The sequence below is a fragment of the Oxyura jamaicensis genome, chromosome 5, assembly GCF_011077185.1.
Source record: "Oxyura jamaicensis isolate SHBP4307 breed ruddy duck chromosome 5, BPBGC_Ojam_1.0, whole genome shotgun sequence".
In the NCBI taxonomy this organism is placed as follows: Eukaryota; Metazoa; Chordata; class Aves; order Anseriformes; family Anatidae; genus Oxyura; species Oxyura jamaicensis.
Window position 1 is genome coordinate 40,904,546 of NC_048897.1, and position 18,445 is coordinate 40,922,990.

Sequence of the window (18,445 nt, forward strand, 5' to 3'; positions counted from 1 at the left end):
GGCTAGAAAGTCATTTCCGTAAGCCTGTGTGCAGCAATGTCTGGGACCTGCTTTCGTAGACCAGCTCCTTACTCTAAGATGGGGACTAGGAGTGAGCAGGCATCAAAACTGAATTACAGATGCCAGGAAGAACAGACATGATATATCTTTGGAGCCCAAATGGCCTGGAATGGTAATAAGTATGTTGCCCATATACTCATGGAATTTTTCTTGAGTTTTTAAATCTCAGAAACCGTTGGAGTGGCAACTTTTTTTTTTTTGGCATCAATTACAATGGTTTCTTTTTCCTCATGTCTTCTTAGATATTTAACATCACTGTAGATTTGCCAATGTAAAATCCAATGGTGCTTGTTTATGCCAGATACCTTCAGCTTATGTATGCTATATTAGTAATCAGTAATATGAGTTATTAATACAGGAAAAACTCAGTTAACTAACACCACTTGATCTTTGAGATCTATTGAACAACAGAATGGCAGCCACTGATGGCCCTGTTTTATGTTATGGTGAAAACTGATGTCATCACTTTTTCTTATAAGAATCTTTACAGAAGGTTAGTACTTTGAAGCTTGACTTCGGGATATGCTGATCTGGAGCACAGCAGCAGTGACCTCAGCTCCTGCCAGGACAATGGTGTTATAGAGGAGATGTAAATATGAACCTGGTTTATATTGTGTTTGAAGATGAGGTCATCTTCAGGGAGCCATAGAAATATTGCTTATACATCCATTTTATCTGTGACTCTTTTTGGTCTATCCATAGCTCTTTGCTCTGTGACATGCATGACTGGGGAAGATGGGGGGGGCGTTATTCATGGACAGGCACTTGGCATAGTGCTTAGTCTAGCAGGCAGCTCAGATTACATGAGACAAGCCTGAAAGGCTGCTTGTGAAGTTATACTTCCATTTTCCCCTTCAACATTTGTTTGTCCAGTCTGTTCAACCTTGAAGCAGCTTGACCAAGACAGTGTCTGCATATGGCTCCTGGCACCCTGAACTTGACCTCCCTTTGAGCCTCAAAAAATGTCTGGAGAACAGAAAGTCCCACAATGGCAACAAGAGGAGAAAAACTTGAGGAACAATGTGTGGGAAAGGGCAACATGGGAGGGATGGGACCACAAAAAGTTGTAATTGTGGTTGTGAGGAATGACTTTTCAGGGCAAAACAGGGACATGCTCATTGATAGGAATGGGGTGGTGCTGTCCTTTGATGTAGTGATGATCAGCTGGCTCATAGCATAGGGTGGCAGGCCTTGGGTGCTCTGGGATGGGGTCTACCTTGACTTCAGTAAGGCATTTGACACCGTTCCCCACAGCATTCTCCTCAGGAAACTGGCTGCTCATGGCTTGGACTGGCGTACACTTCGTTGGGTTAAGAGCTGGCTGGATGGCCGGGCCCAGAGAGTTGTGGTGAATGGAGTCAAATCCAGTTGGAGGCCGGTCACTAGTGGAGTCCCCCAGGGCTCGGTACTGGGGCCAGTCCTCTTTAACATCTTCATCGATGATCTAGATGAGGGGATTGAGTGCGCCCTCAGCAAATTTGCAGACGACACCAAGTTAGGTGCGTGTGTCAATCTGCTCAAGGGTAGGAAGGCTCTGCAGGAGGATCTGGATAGGCTGGACCAATGGGCCGAGGCCAACGGTATGAAGTTCAACAAGGCCAAGTGCCAGGTCCTGCACCTGGGGCACAACAACCCCAAGCAGAGCTACAGTCTGGGAGATGCGTGGTTAGAAAGCTGCATGGCAGAGAAGGACCTGGGAGTATTGGTTGAAAGTCGGCTGAATATGAGCCAGCAGTGTGCTCAGACGGCTAAGAAGGCCAGCAGCATTCTGGCTTGCATTAGAAACAGCGTGGCCAGCAGGTCCAGGGAAGTGATTGTCCCCCTGTACTCGGCTCTGGTGAGGCTGCTACTCGAGTACTGTGTTCAGTTTTGGGCCCCTCGCTACAAGAAGGACATGGAGGTGCTCGAGCGAGTCCAGAGAAGGGCAACAAAGCTGGTGAAGGGTCTGGAGAACAAGTCTTACGAGGAGCGGCTGAGGGAGCTGGGCTTGTTCAGCCTGGAGAAGAGGAGGCTCAGGGGAGACCTTATTGCACTCTACAGGTACCTGAAAGGAGGCTGTAGCGAGGTGGGGGTTGGTCTATTCTCCCACGTGCCTGGTGACAGGACGAGGGGGAATGGGTTAAAGTTGCGCCAGGGGAGGTTTAGGTTGGATATTAGGAAGAACTTCTTTACTGAACGGGCTGTTAGTCACTGGAATAGGCTGCCCAGGGAAGTGGTTGAGTCACCATCCCTGGAGGTCTTTAAGAGACGTTTAGATGTAGAGCTTAGGGATATGGTTTAGTGGAGGAATTGTTAATGTTAGGTCAGAGGTTGGACTCGGTGATCTTGGAGGTCTCTTCCAACCTAGACTATTCTGTGATTCTGTGATTCTGTGATTCTGGGAATGGGTGGAGAGCAGTCATGAAAAGGTAGAGTGTAGAGGAAAGGAAAATAGACCTGTCTTGAGAAATTGTGGTTTTAAGAGACTTCCCTGTATCAAATGTTCTCTGAATGTCTCTTAGCCCCCATTGCACCTTTTCTTTTCATGCCCTTTTAACCCTACTGTCCTTACACTCTCTTTTCTCTTTCAGGACTTCATCTTTCCTGAATTTATACTGAGTTTATCTGGCCAGTCCTGGCCTGGTCTTCCCTTCCTCTGCTGCTGAGACACAACATCAGTTTTCCCTTGGGCTGGGAGGGAAGTGCCAAGGGATGAGGAAGAAGAGGGATCCTTGAGACTAGGACAGAGGAGGTGATCTAGTCACTTGAATAATCAGCAGTGCTTATGAACAAAGAAATAAACAACAGTACTGTAACAATTTCAAATGCTTTTTAGCAGTTCTGAGGAGCAGCTCTCACTGTTTGTCAAATAAGAGTGAGAAAAAAAAAAAGAGAAATTACTTAATTTCGACTATTTTTTTTTAATTGTTCATAACAAATGATAAAATATTTCTAAAATAATAATCTGAAAACTGTTTTAAAATCACTTGACCTGATCTTTTTAAATTTACCCATGACAGAATGATTGCAAATGTATATCAAACAGCTGCCTTCAATTGCAGGTAAACTGTTGAAAATAGGTTTAATCCTAACTGTTTATGCCTGCTTTTGATGATAGTGCAGTAGAGTATTGTGTTATTTAATAATGCATCCAAGCACCTGTTTAGAAAAGGTATATTCCACTATGGTCCAAAATGAAAACAACCCCATTACATATCGGGGTTTCATTCATAATTCTTGTATCATGCTCTGATTAGAGTATACATTGAACCTCAGATGAGCATTACCTAAGGCACATTGAGTTAAATGCACTGTATAAACTAGGCACAAACCACAAAGCTACCTTTAACTTGCACAAAACAGCAAGTAGAAATTGATTAAAATATGCATTCTACTAATATAATGGCTGGTCTCAGTATAGAAATTAATTAATGCTAATAGTACACAATCAAAACTGCTTTTAGAAATCTTAGAACATTAACTAAAATGTTCATCTTTTTAATGCATTTGACTGAACCTCTGAGACTAAAAGCTTTGCTTCCTCCATGCAAATGTGAAAAAAAATCACAGCCTGAATTTTCAAGTGGTTATTTTATAGCAACCTCCCCCAGCCATTTGCTTTTGGATTTCTTGTTAACCTGAGCCTGGTCCCAGGCCATGTGTGAGGTTGTACTATTAGCTACTACAGATTAAGGTGGCAGCCCTGGGAATCGAGGCCAATAACATATGCAGATTGAGCCACAGAGCAGAGAAGGAGATAACTAAATGAAAAAAAGGGAAAGGGTATTGTGTTTAAAGAGGCAGCTCAGCTATATTCTAGGCTTTCAGCTCACAGTTATTCTCAGCACAACATATGAATGTTTGTCAAAAAAGACTCCAGGGTGCTCTCTTCCTCACAGTCCTGGTATGATTTTTTTATTTTTTTATTTTTTTTTCTTTCACGTTTGGACAAGACATTTCACTTTATTGGCATGAATTTTCCTTATCCAATTTCATTTCCAAAATATAAAACTTTAAAGAGCCACCTCTGTGGGCACAGCAAGGGTCTACTTCTACGACTCCCAAAGGACCTGGCTGAGAGGTTCTCTGGACTGACCTTGGACTTTGAGTCTCCAAAGCAATAATTCCCTTTGGACAGTGTCAGTTCTGGTGGTATCACTGGTGCATATCTCCAGGAATCTCAGGATGAAAAAAGCCTTCAATCTGGAGCACCAGTTACTTAATAATAGAAGTGGTTTTGATACATGTATTTTATATATATACACACAGGCACAAACACGTATACATATACATAAACTTCTTATTATTCGCAGGTACCGTGTTATTCCCTTTCTTCTCCTCACTATTTGACCTCCCTCCTTCCTATTCCATATGTCTTTTCCTCTTCATTTTTCTTTTCCTTCTCAGAATCCACCTCCCACCTCAAACCTTTCTGAGTTTCAGGTCCTTGTTTTTCCTTATTCCCCAGACACTTCTTCCTCTTTCTAAAAATCCAGACAGGCTTAAAAACAACAATGGCTGGCCTCAGGAATGCACTACTAAAACCTACAGAGACAGTAGCAGTTTACATTGCAAAATGTGTTTGTATGGATCTTAATTGCAGCAGAACTTCTTAGATACCTGCTACCAAGAAATACACGATCTTTCATCCTCCTAATGCCCATCAGATTTTTTTTCCCATGCATTTTTTTTTTTAGCAATATGAGGTGATACAATTTGATGTCATCAGTAAAAAAAAAAAACACACATCTCTGGATGATATAAACAAAAGCAAACTCCCCACTTTGTTGATGTGCTCAGCAATCCTGAAAAGCAGGAGGACTGGATTCAATTTCCAGCTACTGGAGATCATTGCTTTGCACACTTCATTTGTCAGCTTTCCCTCTTCAGAGGAAAGGCCTATCTATGAGTTAATTATTTACTCATAGATATTTAGTATTATGAGTGAAGTATTTAGTTGAACTAATTTTGGTTAGGTTCCTCATTTTCCTGAGGGAACTTAGGGAAATTCATCCAGAAGAAAACACTTCCTTGCCTTAAACATCCACCTCCCTGCTTCAGCTCAGGTATGGCTGGCATCATAGTAGCTAATTTGCCATCTTCTCAGCTTTGCCTTGGGTACATATTTTGCTGCCTTATGCTTTCTTTACAATTACATCTTATATGTATATATATATATATATATTTCCTTTCTAAACTTACAGTGACCTGGCCCATCTCAAACATGAATATTTATAATATTTATCACTAGTAGAGATCCAATGTGCTGTTCTTCCATGGAGAACTACTCTCAGTACAATCCCCAATGCTGTCCATTTCATGCTTTTTTCCTGTGCTTATATGTTTTAATACAAAAACATTAACATACAGAAGCATTTAACTAAGGCTCTTTTATTTTTCTTTTTTTTTTTTTCTTTTTTTTTTTTTTTTTTTTCATTTGTTCTAAGTTTCAAAGGCAATTTAACATTGTAAAATTTGAACAGATGACTTAAGGAGACATTATTGATGGAAATATTAAACAATTAAAATCAAATGCTTAATGTAATTGAACAAAATGTTCATCCACTCTGCTAAATGGAGTGAGTAGTTATAGGTTTTGAGAGGACAGATGGATGTGTGGTAAGCCATCTAAGTTCCTGGGTAGCTAGAGATACCGGCAAGCTACCTAGAAAGACATGGATAACTGGACCTGTGGGATACTCAGGGCTAAATGATCCTAAAAACAAGGCGGCTTTCTTTCAAAAGTATTTACAATTACACATTAGAGAATTTGCTAATCATTACGGAATTTTCTATAACAACAAAATACAATCCATGATTTAATACTTTACAGTTCCTGTCTGGGGATGATGATTTATTGGTAATTCTGAGAAAGGCTGCTTCCTTTTCACTATTTCAAAGCAGACAGAGTTAAAATTAAGTGCTAAGAAGCCTACAGACTGTCACTTCAACTTTTTCTCAGAAAGAGTGGTTAAGCATTGGGAAGGGTTGCCCAGGGAGGTGGTAGAATCACCATCCCTGGGGGAGTTTAAAGAAAGCTTGGATGTGGTACTTAGGGACATGGTATATTGGACATTTTTGTGGCTGGGGGGACAGTTGTAGTGGATGATTTTGGAGGTCTTTTCTAACCTTAATGGTTATATGATGAATTTGTCTAAAAGATCAGTGGAAATACACTATGAAGGGTATGAGCAGCAAATCTTCTGGCTTTGGCTTGAACCTGTCTGAGAACTGATGGGAACTACACTGTCTACTCCAACTTCATTAAGCAAGATTGATAAAAAAATACCTCCAATTAAGCAAAATCTCATTGCTTCGAAAAAAGTCCTTACAACTCATTCTCCAGTAGAGCAAACATTTTCTACTGGTATTCATTGTAGAATTTGGATCTTATTTGAAAAATTTCTTTGGTCATATCTTACCAAATTACATTAAATCTAAAATAATAATGGAAATACTGGCAAAAAATCAAAGGTCCATCAAATCAAGTCTACTGTCATTAAAAATAGCCTGTAATAATTGTTTAAAGAAAGAGTATCAGAAAGAAATCAAGTATAGATGCTTCCCCAGCATACTAATCTCACAGTTTCTGGTAATACATTTTCCAAGGGAATTCCAAGCTGACTGTGATATGTGATATATATCCTGCAAGACTATTATTATTATTATTTTTTAATTTTTATTTTCATAAAGATTCTAGCTATTGTTTTGTTGTTGTTGTTGTTGAAATTCATTATACTTTTATTATCCAAAACATATCCTGGCAAGGAGTTCCACAGTTATATCAACAGATAACTTGGTTTGTTTTAAACCTCATACTTGATGATTTCACTTCAAACTAACAATTCAAGTTACTTTGTCACTTCTTTTATTTTTTACTTTTATCTTTTTAATTTTATTTTTAATTATAATAGCTACTACAGTACCTATCATTAACTAGCTTTATCTGAGAGTTTTTTCCTTTATATCGACTTGTATTTTTATTGTATATGCTGTTTTACCACCCAGATACTCAGAAATTAATTATTTTAATCTAAACTTAACTCTCTGGATGTCAGATATTACAATATTATAATATTTCCAGCCGATTTGCTCAGTAGGGAAATTAGGCTTACTGCTCTACAGCTTCTTGGTTCTACCTCCCCACTCCAAAATACTTAAAAAAAATTGTAGAATATTTCCCACCTCCATTCCTTTGGTACTGAGGCCAATTTAAGCACTAGGTTACACACCACAGTGTGTAGTTTGGCAATTTCATATTTGAGTTCCTTTAGAGCTCTTGCGTGAATACCATCTGGTCCTGATGATTTGTCACTATTCATTTTATCGATTTGTTCTTAAACCTCTTCTACTGACACTTCAATTTAAGACAGTTCCCCAGATCTGTCCCCCCATAAAGAATGGTTCCAGTGTGGAAACCTCCCTAAGCTCCTCTGTAGTGAATGCAAAGAATTCATTTAGTTTTCTGACATGGCCTTATCTTCCTTGAGTACTCCTCTTACACCTGTAGGCCTGATTGACTCTCTGGCAGGCTTCCTGCTTCTGATGTGTTTGAAGAAAAAAAAAATTATTATTTTTATGCCTTTAGCAAGTTATTCTTCAAAATTTTGTATCCCGTGTCTTCTTTTGGATTTGTGTTTAGGCTGCTAGAGTTTATATTCTTTTCCATTTTCCTTTGTCAGGAAACATATCATGAGACATAACAAATAAAGGAAGCAAACAAGTAGGTTATTGGGGACAGGGCAAGAGAGAGAAAGTAACAAAAAGACAAGAGTGTCTGTATTCTCGAACAATCATGAACACTATGAAATATCACTGCTTGCTGGTCTCCTCCAGATATTGTGAAAAAGGAGAATTTTACTACAGAGTTAGACTGGTTGCTAATATTTATTTGATAGGTTCACTAAGAATCTTGAAAAAAAAAAATGTTCTTTTCAAATTTTAATTTTCTTGTCAGGTTTGAGAAAAGTCACTGGGTATTTTTGATATCCTCCGATTAGTAAAAAAGCCATATCAAAAGGCAGTAACATTTTTTAGTTGTATTTTAAAAGAAAATGAAGTGACTGAAGAGGAAATAGCTCTTGTAATGAGACACAATTTTATTGGTTGCAAACTTATATTTCTTGGCTTCAGATGTTTTCATCCAGCTTTCATCTCAGCTTTACAGTTGCATCTGTATGTTCTCTTTCAGTTCATCGTCACTCTAGATTTTCAAGAAAGCTTCATTAATGTCAGCATTTTATTTGTGCTCTCTTTCTCTCTCTTTTTTTTGGTCTTTTATTGGAGGAATAGATAATAGCTGAGTGTAAGTGGAATTTTCTCCTCTATATCTGATTTCTATTAACCGAGCAACAACATGGGTTCATTAAGGGAAAGTCCTGCCTTAGTAATGTGATCTTCTATGACCTGCTCAGTGGATGAAGAGGAGGCAGCACATGTAATCTTTCTAGATTTTAGTAACTTTCAGTAACCTTTGATATTGTCCCTCATGCTGGACAAATTGTATCATCCTGGACAAATTGTCCAACTGTGAGATAAACAGGTTCACAGTATCACCCACGAGCTGGGTGATGAACTGGCTCAACAGTATTGCTCAAAGGGTTGTAGTAAATTAAGCAACCTCTGGGAGGTGGATGGTGACTAGTTGTGTTCCCCATGGCTCAATTCCAGGGCCAGTTCTGTTAAACATTTTTATCATTGATGTGGTCACAGGAATGGAATACATCCTCAGCAAGTTTACTTATGTTTAAGTTTACCTAAATTGGCAGGTGCTGCTGACTCCCTGGAGGGATGAGACACTGCAGAAGGAGCTAGATAGATGGGAGCACTGGCTGATTAGCAATGACATGAAGTTCAACAAAGGAAAATGCTGGGTGCTGCACCTGGGACATAGCAGTGCTAGACCCAGACAATGGCTGGGGATAAGTAGCTGGGGAGCAGCTCAGAGAAAGGGACCTGGGGATACCGGTGGGCAGCAGGCTCAGCATGAGCCAGCAGTGTGCCCTGGCAGACAAGAGGGCAACCTCAGTTTTGGAGGGCATTAAACCCGGTGTTTAGTGCCAGTCCAAATAAGAGATTCTCCTGCTATACTTAATATTGGCATGGCCTCACCCAGAATATTGTGTGCAGTTCTGGACTCCATAATATAAAAAGGATGTTAAGGTCCTTGAAAGTGTCCAGAGGAGGGCAACAAAGCTGGTAACAGGACTGGAAGACACATCCTGTGAGGAGAGGCTGAGGACACTTGGGCTATCCGGTCTGGAGTTGAGGAGGCTCAGAGGTGACCTCGTTGCTTTCTGCAGCTCCCCAAGGAGGGGAAGCTCAGAGGAAGTGTTGCTCTCTGCTCCCAGTACCTGATGGCAGAAGTTCATAATGGGAAAGTTTCTTTCCTCCACCTGGTTTCTCCTCTGTAAGCTCTTCACACCACGCCCAGTAGCCACAGTCTTTTTCATCTAGGAGATGTTTGTGTGAGGTATCAAGGGACCTAAATTTACATGGTGTCTTTACCTTGATATTTACCTCATCAGCATGCCTGATGAGACATCGAAGAAGCATATTTCTGCTTTCTCTTTGTACCTCATAAGGGCAAAGGACAATCATCAAGGCAGATATGGCCTGCTATGAACACAGGAGAATCAAAAGGCTTTTGTGGCTACTCTTCCCCTGGTTATTTCTTCAGTAGATATTTTAACAGACAGAATCTATTGTTTAAAACTTGAAAGAAGAATAAATCACATCACTCTTTTTTTTTTTTTTTTTTTTTTTTTTTCTCTTACCAGTAACAACACACAGAAGTCATATGCTTGTAATATCTTTGCTCATGCAAATTGCTTGACTATCATGACTAGATTAATTGATTTTAATGGGAGTTAATTATGTCAAGGAGGTGTTCTCACTTGTGAAATAATTTTCAGGATTATATTTTTGGATAACATAGATAGCAAAACCCTATTTTGGACATATTCCTGAGGCAAGACAGAGAATCATAATTAAGGGTGTAATTCTTGTTAACAGACTAGTGCAAAAATATTTTATTTCTTTAGTGTGTGGCAAAATTTTACTGTGTGTAGGTATTGAAGGTGGATTAACATCAACTCTTTGCTGACTAGATTATCAGAAGAACTGGTGGTTGCTTCTGTGTAAGGAATTCACCATTTCAAGGCAGTTACAGGTGATTATGTCTCCTCACTCATATCTCAAAGCAACAACAACAAAAAAATCACAATAAACTAAGTATTCTGGGAGAACACCATTTGGTGGTCATTTTGATTGGTGCTTTCTAACAAATTAATGAGAATATAAATAAGAAAGAAAAACACATTTTATTTTACCTGTGTTTTCCCAGTTTTTTGCTGAAGAATATGTAACTTTATTGCATAGGAATCAAGTATCTCTACACTACAGTGCAGAAAGAAGTGCAGATGGTGCAGAGTGGTGCCAGCTAAGGCGACACTTCAACTCACACAACCTGGTCACAGTCACACAGCTGTGAAGAACCCTCCATCCAGAAGGCATCAGGATCTAGCCCTGAGAGAGTCGAAGCCAGATACCAGGATATTTTTCATTCTAAGAACAAAAAAATGGGAGAATTGATCACAATTTTCTTCTTATACTGCTTTTAAATTACAAAATTACACATTCACAGTTAGTGTTCAAATATTTGAAGTGCCTCTGGATGCTCCTGTCCTCACCTGAAATTGTGGGTTCTCTCTGACATGTCAAAATGGATCTTTTGGAATGTAGTGTTTGCAATGTATTTAGGTAATTAAACTTTTTTTTTTTTTTTTAATTATTATTATTATTATTATTACTTTATTTTGCTTGGAAATGTAATTAACCTGTTAGAAAAGAAGAGAAAGTATTTGCAGGCATATTGTTGCTGTTGGCCCTGTACTATCTAAAGTTCTAGAGAATATCTTATTTTTAATTTTGCTGCCTATCTTTCCATATAACGTAAAGTGTTATTAGTACTGCAACATAGAATGTGTCTCAGTGGGTCATCGATATGCTTATGGACCTCATAGCCAAGGGTATCAAAGCTAATGGATTCAGAATCATAACATATTTTACTTTGCTTCTTTATCTCAGACACAACAGAGAATCTGGGAATACCATGGTATGGTATGGTATATAGAAGTTTTTATGAGTTAAATATCTCAACTTGGTGTTTCATAATTAGCTGTTTCTCTGTTTACACCCAGGTTACAATAACTTAATAATTCTGCAATTGCATAGATATTATTGAACTGGCAAAAGTCAGTCAGTGTAGAGTGGCAAAAATGCACACCACTAGCCAGTCTGACCCATCAACTTGGCATGATGCAGAACGTGAGTAAGAAAATACAGTACTGGACTACTTTGGGGGGTATGACCTCTGGTTCAGAAGGGAGCAGGGATGGAGAAACAGAAGTGGAGCCCCTTTATTGCCTCCAGCACAATTTGAAAGAACTTCTCCATAGGAGCCGTAACAGTGGAGTGACAAAAATGCCTAGCGTAATGAAGTTGTATTATTGGCTGACAAATCTACACACTTCTGCAAAACACAGAAGGATTGTCATAATAATAATAATAATAAAAATATTAATTTTCCAATAGGCACAACAACATCTAGTTGACTTTCTGAGAAAGGATCAACAAATTTCTCTACGCATGTCACTACAGTCGTAGTAACAGAGATATGAGTATTCCATCTCAGGTTTGGAATAAGTTCATTGCAGAAGGGTATTTCCAAGCACATTCTAACAAAATAAAGTAACAGCTGTACTGCATTTACAGAAAGTTACCTTAGCTTATTTATAGTCTTGCACTCAGGACAAGCTTTTCATCTGCCCTCATCTGCAAAGGCAAGTTATAATGGAGGCCACCAGCAGGCTAAGAAGGGAATGTATGGAAGAAATGCATGTCAGAACCTGTTTAAGACAATATGAAAAACTGCTCACGTACATACAAATAGGTGAAAATTCTTTTTCATCTTTATTTACCTGAGAATGAATTTCAGTTTGAAGAGGCCTTTATGTCGTTTCAGGCAAAGCACCTAAGATATAAGCAATTTTCAACAAGAGTACTACACATTTGTCTTTATAACAATTTGTATGTAACAGCTTTTATGCAAATGACACTAAAGTGGCACCTTTTTTCTAAATTGGACATTTTTATGGTTATAATTTTCTTCTGTAATAACAGCAAAAAAAGGCTGTCCCAGTGGAGTTGAACATTTCATCTCTAGTGCTGTTTTGTGAAGTTGGAATGACAAGTTTCTTTCATTTGTGCAAAGAATGACAAAAAAATACTTTTTTTTGTCATTCTTGTCTGACTTGGTTGAGGCAGTTACACTTGGAAGCAGCACCAGTCCCCTGACACCAACCTCTTCTCTGCCAGCAAGAATGTTCTCATAAAATCATAATAAAAAATAAAGGGACTAAAAAATATTGCATCCTGTCTTTTTCTGCTCTTTGAAGGACATAAATTACTTTGTTAGTTTAAGCAGTTTTTGCTTCACTTTGGTCTTTGGCATTGATTCCCACCCATTCTCCAGATGTCAGACAGGTGACTTTTACAGACCGTGGTCTTGGATTTAATTAACTACAATACAAGAGAATTTATGTATTTCATGCAAACATCCCAAGGCATTAGTATAATATACCAAGTAAAATAGACAGGTTATTGTTGCTTAATTGACTACGCAGTTCTGCAACAGAAATGTATGAAATTGCAGGTCTTTAACAATGATTAAAATCTATCTCAGTTACTAGTTAATTAGTGATCTGTAACCAAGAAACTTTGTGATGGATGATTTTGCCCTCACGAACTGATAGACTGGTAAACTTTAATTGAGGCATACAATTAGGTTAACAAAGTCAAAGATGAAGTCTGATACTTCACCTCATAAAATAGAATCTCATAAAATGTAATTGACTGTAATTTTTAGTAAAAAAAAACACAAATGTTTATTTTAATGGGAGCAGACCATAAATGCTAAAAGGCCTTGTGCCTTTCTATATAAACTATGCATATAATACACACATATATATATATCTATATAACCATTTTTCTGTTGGTGCTGATTTTTATTCCTACTACTCAAGCATTAGCAGAAGCACCAAGGCTAGCTTAGGAAAGAATATACATACCCAAATGCAGCACTTCTTACAAAGAAACTAGCTGACTCAACCTTGGTCCGTGAACAATATATTTTGGCATAGAGAAGCCTAGGGCTGCACTGAAATAAACCAATGTTTCAGCTGCATCCTGAAGCCCCCAAGCCCAGGGTACACTGTCTCTGGGAAATAACCCCTGCTATCTGCAGCAAAGACTACGCAGGGTTCTATCATTATGGCATAGCACTGTATAGTGCATATAAACCCAGTTACATTCCTTGTCTTGAACACAAACAAAAGAATAATTAGTCAAGATTATATATTTCAGCTATTACACACAATGCTACATTTTAAGGAATAAAATTGTTACTACTTACCTCATATGCTTTCCTAGTGAGTGGGATAAACCCCCAATATAGGAGAAGAAAGACCTAGTAGAGCCCTCTGTTTCTCTTGAGATTGGACTAAAGGCAAGGAATGCATCCTCACAGCCAGGGGATGATTTAGGGGTTGAAAAAAAAAAAAACAAAAAAAAAAAAACAGCACCTGCCAGTTTCTGAGACAAAATCTGGCCATTTTTAAGTGATGCAGAAGCAACACCAGAGTTCGGTCTTCCTGTGGTACAATCAAAGCAACATACTGCTCATGCCTTGTGACACCCTGATTTCAAAGCTGCTGTAGTTGCTAATCCAGTTGTCCTAAAAAGGCAAGACATAGTTGCTGATCATTTTTTTCTAAGCACCAAACAACTACACAGTTGGTTTATCATTTAGCTTTTCTGAGTCTGGACATCCAGTACAGATAACTTGCTCCACTTTCATTGCAGGAGGTAAAGTTATCTTTGAAACAAGTAGTTTATGATCCATAAGTCACTCAGTATGTGGGGAACTTCTTAGAGCTAACTCTAGTTACTGTTTTGATGAGTTCAGCCTATAGCCTGACAGAGTTTGCATTAGAAAAATATGTTCTCTGTCTGATCAACAGTTTCTTTCTCTGATGTTTCTGTTTTGCACTATACTTTCAATTTCAGCTCTACAGTATCTATATATATATAATTGGTGAACTGTAAGAGTGACTTGAGACATCTTTGTATTCCAGTCAGACAAAGTTTCAAAGCAATTAAAGATATAACTTTCTACGCAAAAGGAATTTCCTGAGAATAACGACTAGGGGGAGGAGGTGACATTAATAAGTATATTAGAACATTAACACTGAAATTATGCTTTAAAGTCCCCAGAAAAAGATTAAAAAGAAAAAGTCCAGAACAATTAACATTCTTAAAGAAAGATAGTGGGAACCTCTATCCTCCTGTTCCTCCTCCTCCTCAACAAACAAACAAACAAAAAACAAAACAAAACAAAACAAAACAAAAAAAAAAAAGAAAGAAAAGAAAGAAAATGCAACAGTGTGGATACAGATAAATAGGTGAAGCAGTCTGTATGTTTGGAGCACTTCCATGCAAGAAGTTGTGCCTTTAATCATTTGGATTACTGAAATAATTTCTCAGTACACCATATAATTTATAAATATCTGCTTATGAAGAAGCACTTACAGTATTATAGATGGGTTTTAATGCATTATTTACGTTTTAGAAGCACAAATGTTGTTTTCTCAGCATAATATTAATTAATAAATACTTTGTGCATTTAATAGCACCTTTCATCTGAAGATCTCAAAGCATCTCTAGACTTTTATAAGGGGGCAAACTGAGGCGGATAACTACCAGGCTGCATTTTCAAGGTTATTCTCTATGTTCCTGGTAGAGCTAGCAATGGATGCCCTTGTGTGTTGACTATGAATCCTGAAACCAACCCCCTGGCCCATTGCACTGCATGAGCAACTCTGTGTAGACTAATAGATTATTAATGTTCTAACAATCTAATGGTTTACTTAGTTTGACGTACCTTTAGGGCTTTAAAATTAAAGAAATATGTGTTAACATTAGTATTAAGAAATACTTGTTGTAGTCAAATATTCAGTGGAATCAAGTTAACAAATGCTCTATTTGCTCTCTCTGAAGCCTTGTGATGAAAATAGCTCTTACAAGGGTAGTGAACAAAAGGACTGATTTCAAAAAAAAAAAAAAAAAAAAAAGATGTGTTTTTTTACCTCTTCTAAATAAAGTGTCATAAAGACTTTGAAGCTTGGCATTGTCACACAAAGAGCAGGGTTTGGAAAGAAGGCAAATTCTAATAAAAGAACTACATTTAAAAAATTTTTGAAAATCCTGTCTACCTTGGGCCTAATCCTCATTTGAACTAAGGCCTCTTTGCGCTTGCAAGATAAAGCGGACCTCGAAGTGTGTGTGTATATTAAAATACTTTTCTCCAATGGTATAAAGGGATTTAAGAGTCTGAGGAAAAAAATATTTCTTCAATTTTACCATCTGCTATATTCCTCATTACTTTAACTCAGTGGGAAAACAAAAGAAATACGAGCTTTTCTGATAAAATTTTTAGTTTCATGCATCATATTTACCTTTGATTAAAAGGCTTTTTGGTACAACCACTGCTATCTAGAGTGATCATTGCATCATGAATAATCAAATAAGATTAGCCAACTCTGTCCAGGTCCAAAAGTCCTATTATTGTCTGCAGGAAAAGAATCATTTGGTTTTAGACTATTTTATAGTCTACCACACTCCTTGCTAGCCTATAACCAGAAAACCACCTGAAATTCTTTTTTTTTTTTTTTTTTTTTTTTTTCTCTGAAAAACATTGAATGTCATTTATCCATTTTCTGTTTATCTTCTATCTGTAGCATGCACGAGAGTTCACTATTGCTGTCATACTGGTGTATTTTGTGCTTCGTTAATTATGAAAATCACATGGTGATTGCAAAGCCTTCATGTGCAAATCAAAAAACGTAACACAAACAGTTACATATAGACCTTGACTGTGCTCATCACTCACTACAGGATTGCAGAAAGAAGGTTCACAATTCCCCTAACACCATTATTTCTCATAAGTTTTCATTTTCTATAGCAAGGTAACCAACTGAGGAATGGGACAGATCCTGATCTACCTTACTTTGATGCAAAATAGGAACAACTCCTCTGAGAGTGAAGCGGTTACTCTGATTAACCAAGCCAGATCAGAATCAGGCTCGGAAACTTTGCATAGTCATTATTTAATTTGGAAGAGGGAACCCCTGTCTGTCTCAATTTCTCAAGTGCTATCTGTCTGTTACCAGGCACATGCACATTAATTGTGTGTTTTAAACTTTGTTTGGTTGAACCTGTCATCCTAGGCTAAAATTGTGTGACCTAACTTGTAGTAGCTTTTGCAGTGAAGGTATCATTTACTGTTGAGTATATTTTACTGTACTGTTATAGATCTTTTCACTCAACCAGCTGTCTAACATGTTGAATAGTCTTTCATCTTGTCAAACACTTCCATTCCCCTTTCTACAGCTTTCTCAGCCAACATGTACACACCTAATCAATCTAATGCCACTGTCTCCAGACTTTAAAACCAAAAAAACACTGCCCAAACTACTTTTTTAAAGAGACAGTCATCCTTTTCCAGTAAATTCATCATCAAAAGGACTGATAAAATGTTAAATGAGAAGAAACACTTCCCTGAAACTGTTACTCTAGGTCCAGCCTTAGAACTCCAGTTCACTCACTGAATCTGTCATTCGGTAAAGGCTGTTGGGGGCTTCCCTTCACACCAATCGCGTATATGTTAATGTAATTTAATTTAATAAACAGCTTACCCATGGAACTGAGTTTAAATCCTTTTGCTTTTTTTTTTTTTTGCTTTTGCTTACATATACTTTTTTGTTGCTTCAATTTTTAGGCAAAAAAGATTAGTCTGTCTCAATCTGTTAAATGCTTTTTTTTTTTTTTTTTTTTTTTTTTTTTTTTTTTTTCCCTTCATCAATGGGAACTCCATTAGTAGATTGATATTTACATCATATAAGAGGCAGGTGTAAAAGAAGCCATTGGCACTGCTTTCAAGTGTCTCCTGCTATGTGATATAGTACATACCTAACATGGTATGTAGTATTCATTAGGGTTGCTTTTATTTTTATTACTTTTATTTTTATTAGATATATTACCTCCCGAGACTGTATGAAGTGAACCATGTCACTGGGTGAGATTACTACTCAGTTAATAGCAGTTTTGAAATCAGTCAATTGGGAATAGGCTATGTTGCAAGAACCTCTAAAATGCGTATACGTGCAGTGGGGGACAGGACAACTCTCTAAAGGGGACGGTTTTCTGCTGTTGTAGGATTCTCCAGTGGAACATTTTTCAATTGCATGCTCATTTCTATATGTGTTTTTAGTTAAAACAGATAACAACACCTGAAACAAACACTTTTATAGCCAGCAGGTACACATGAAATAGAAAGGCCTGAACAAACAGGTAGAGGTGGGTGCTTTGTATTTTCAGCCTGGTTTTGAATTACTAAGGATGGAAGGAGGTAAAGACATTTCAACCTTTAAGCCCCTTTGACATTCACAAAGTGCTAAAAGTCAGCTGGGGTCTAAGCTCTGACAAATTTGCATCTCTTTGAATATGACGCTTGAAAAGCCAAGCCACTAGATTAAATTTTGCCATGGAGAAAATGAGAAAAGCTTCCATCTCCCAGGTCTACTGGGAGGATCTTTATGGTTGATTTACTTTTTTTAAATAAATGTTTCTTTATGTGTTTTCTCTAGTTTGTGTCCAGCCTTCCTCTATCAGGCATGCTGTAACTTCTGCCGTTTTTTTTTTTTTTTTTTTTTTTTTCAGCCCACAGTAAGTCAACCTGGGCATAGATGAAGGTGAGAGAATATTTCAATCCATACTGCATATCCCTTCTGTGTTTTCTGATTAAAATTTGCAAACAAATCTTGGGATAAGCTATACCTGACATGACTTCTAAAATAATTTACACAGTTTATAAACCAGGGCTAAATCCTCCAAACCCTCCCCATGCTATTTTTATGCAGAAGTGATGTGGGTTTGCAGGAGTGGGCCCAGCTGTGTAGCCGAAACCTTACTAGGACAGCAAGCAAAACAATGGTTACAGCGAACCCATAAACATACTAAACTGATTGTCCATTCAACAAAATCTACTAAAGTGTGAATTATCTAATGAGCTACTGTGGTTCAGGCTGACTTGTTCTGCATTAACAGTGACATCACTGACGTGTGGACGTGCAGCAGGGATGGTGAGGGCAGGATTTGGCACTGTGGAGGTGTGGAGCTGTTTCAGGTAATGAAAAATAAAAGGGTGTACATAGAGGCAATTTTCTGGAGGTATATAGAAGCTTATAATATGGACTCAATTTATTTGCTATTTATATGTGGCAATTCC

General features: G+C 37.9%; 1 long non-coding RNA gene across 1 annotated transcript in view; it reads left to right on the top strand.

The window, feature by feature from the left end:
• Positions 1 to 17,909, top strand: part of LOC118168467 — a 53,689-nt gene extending 35,780 nt beyond the window's left edge. Inside the window, exon 5 of the long non-coding RNA XR_004751576.1 lies at positions 17,805 to 17,909. This is a non-coding gene — a long non-coding RNA (uncharacterized LOC118168467). The remainder of the gene's footprint in view (positions 1 to 17,804) is intronic.
• The last annotated feature ends 536 nt before the right edge of the window (positions 17,910 to 18,445 follow it).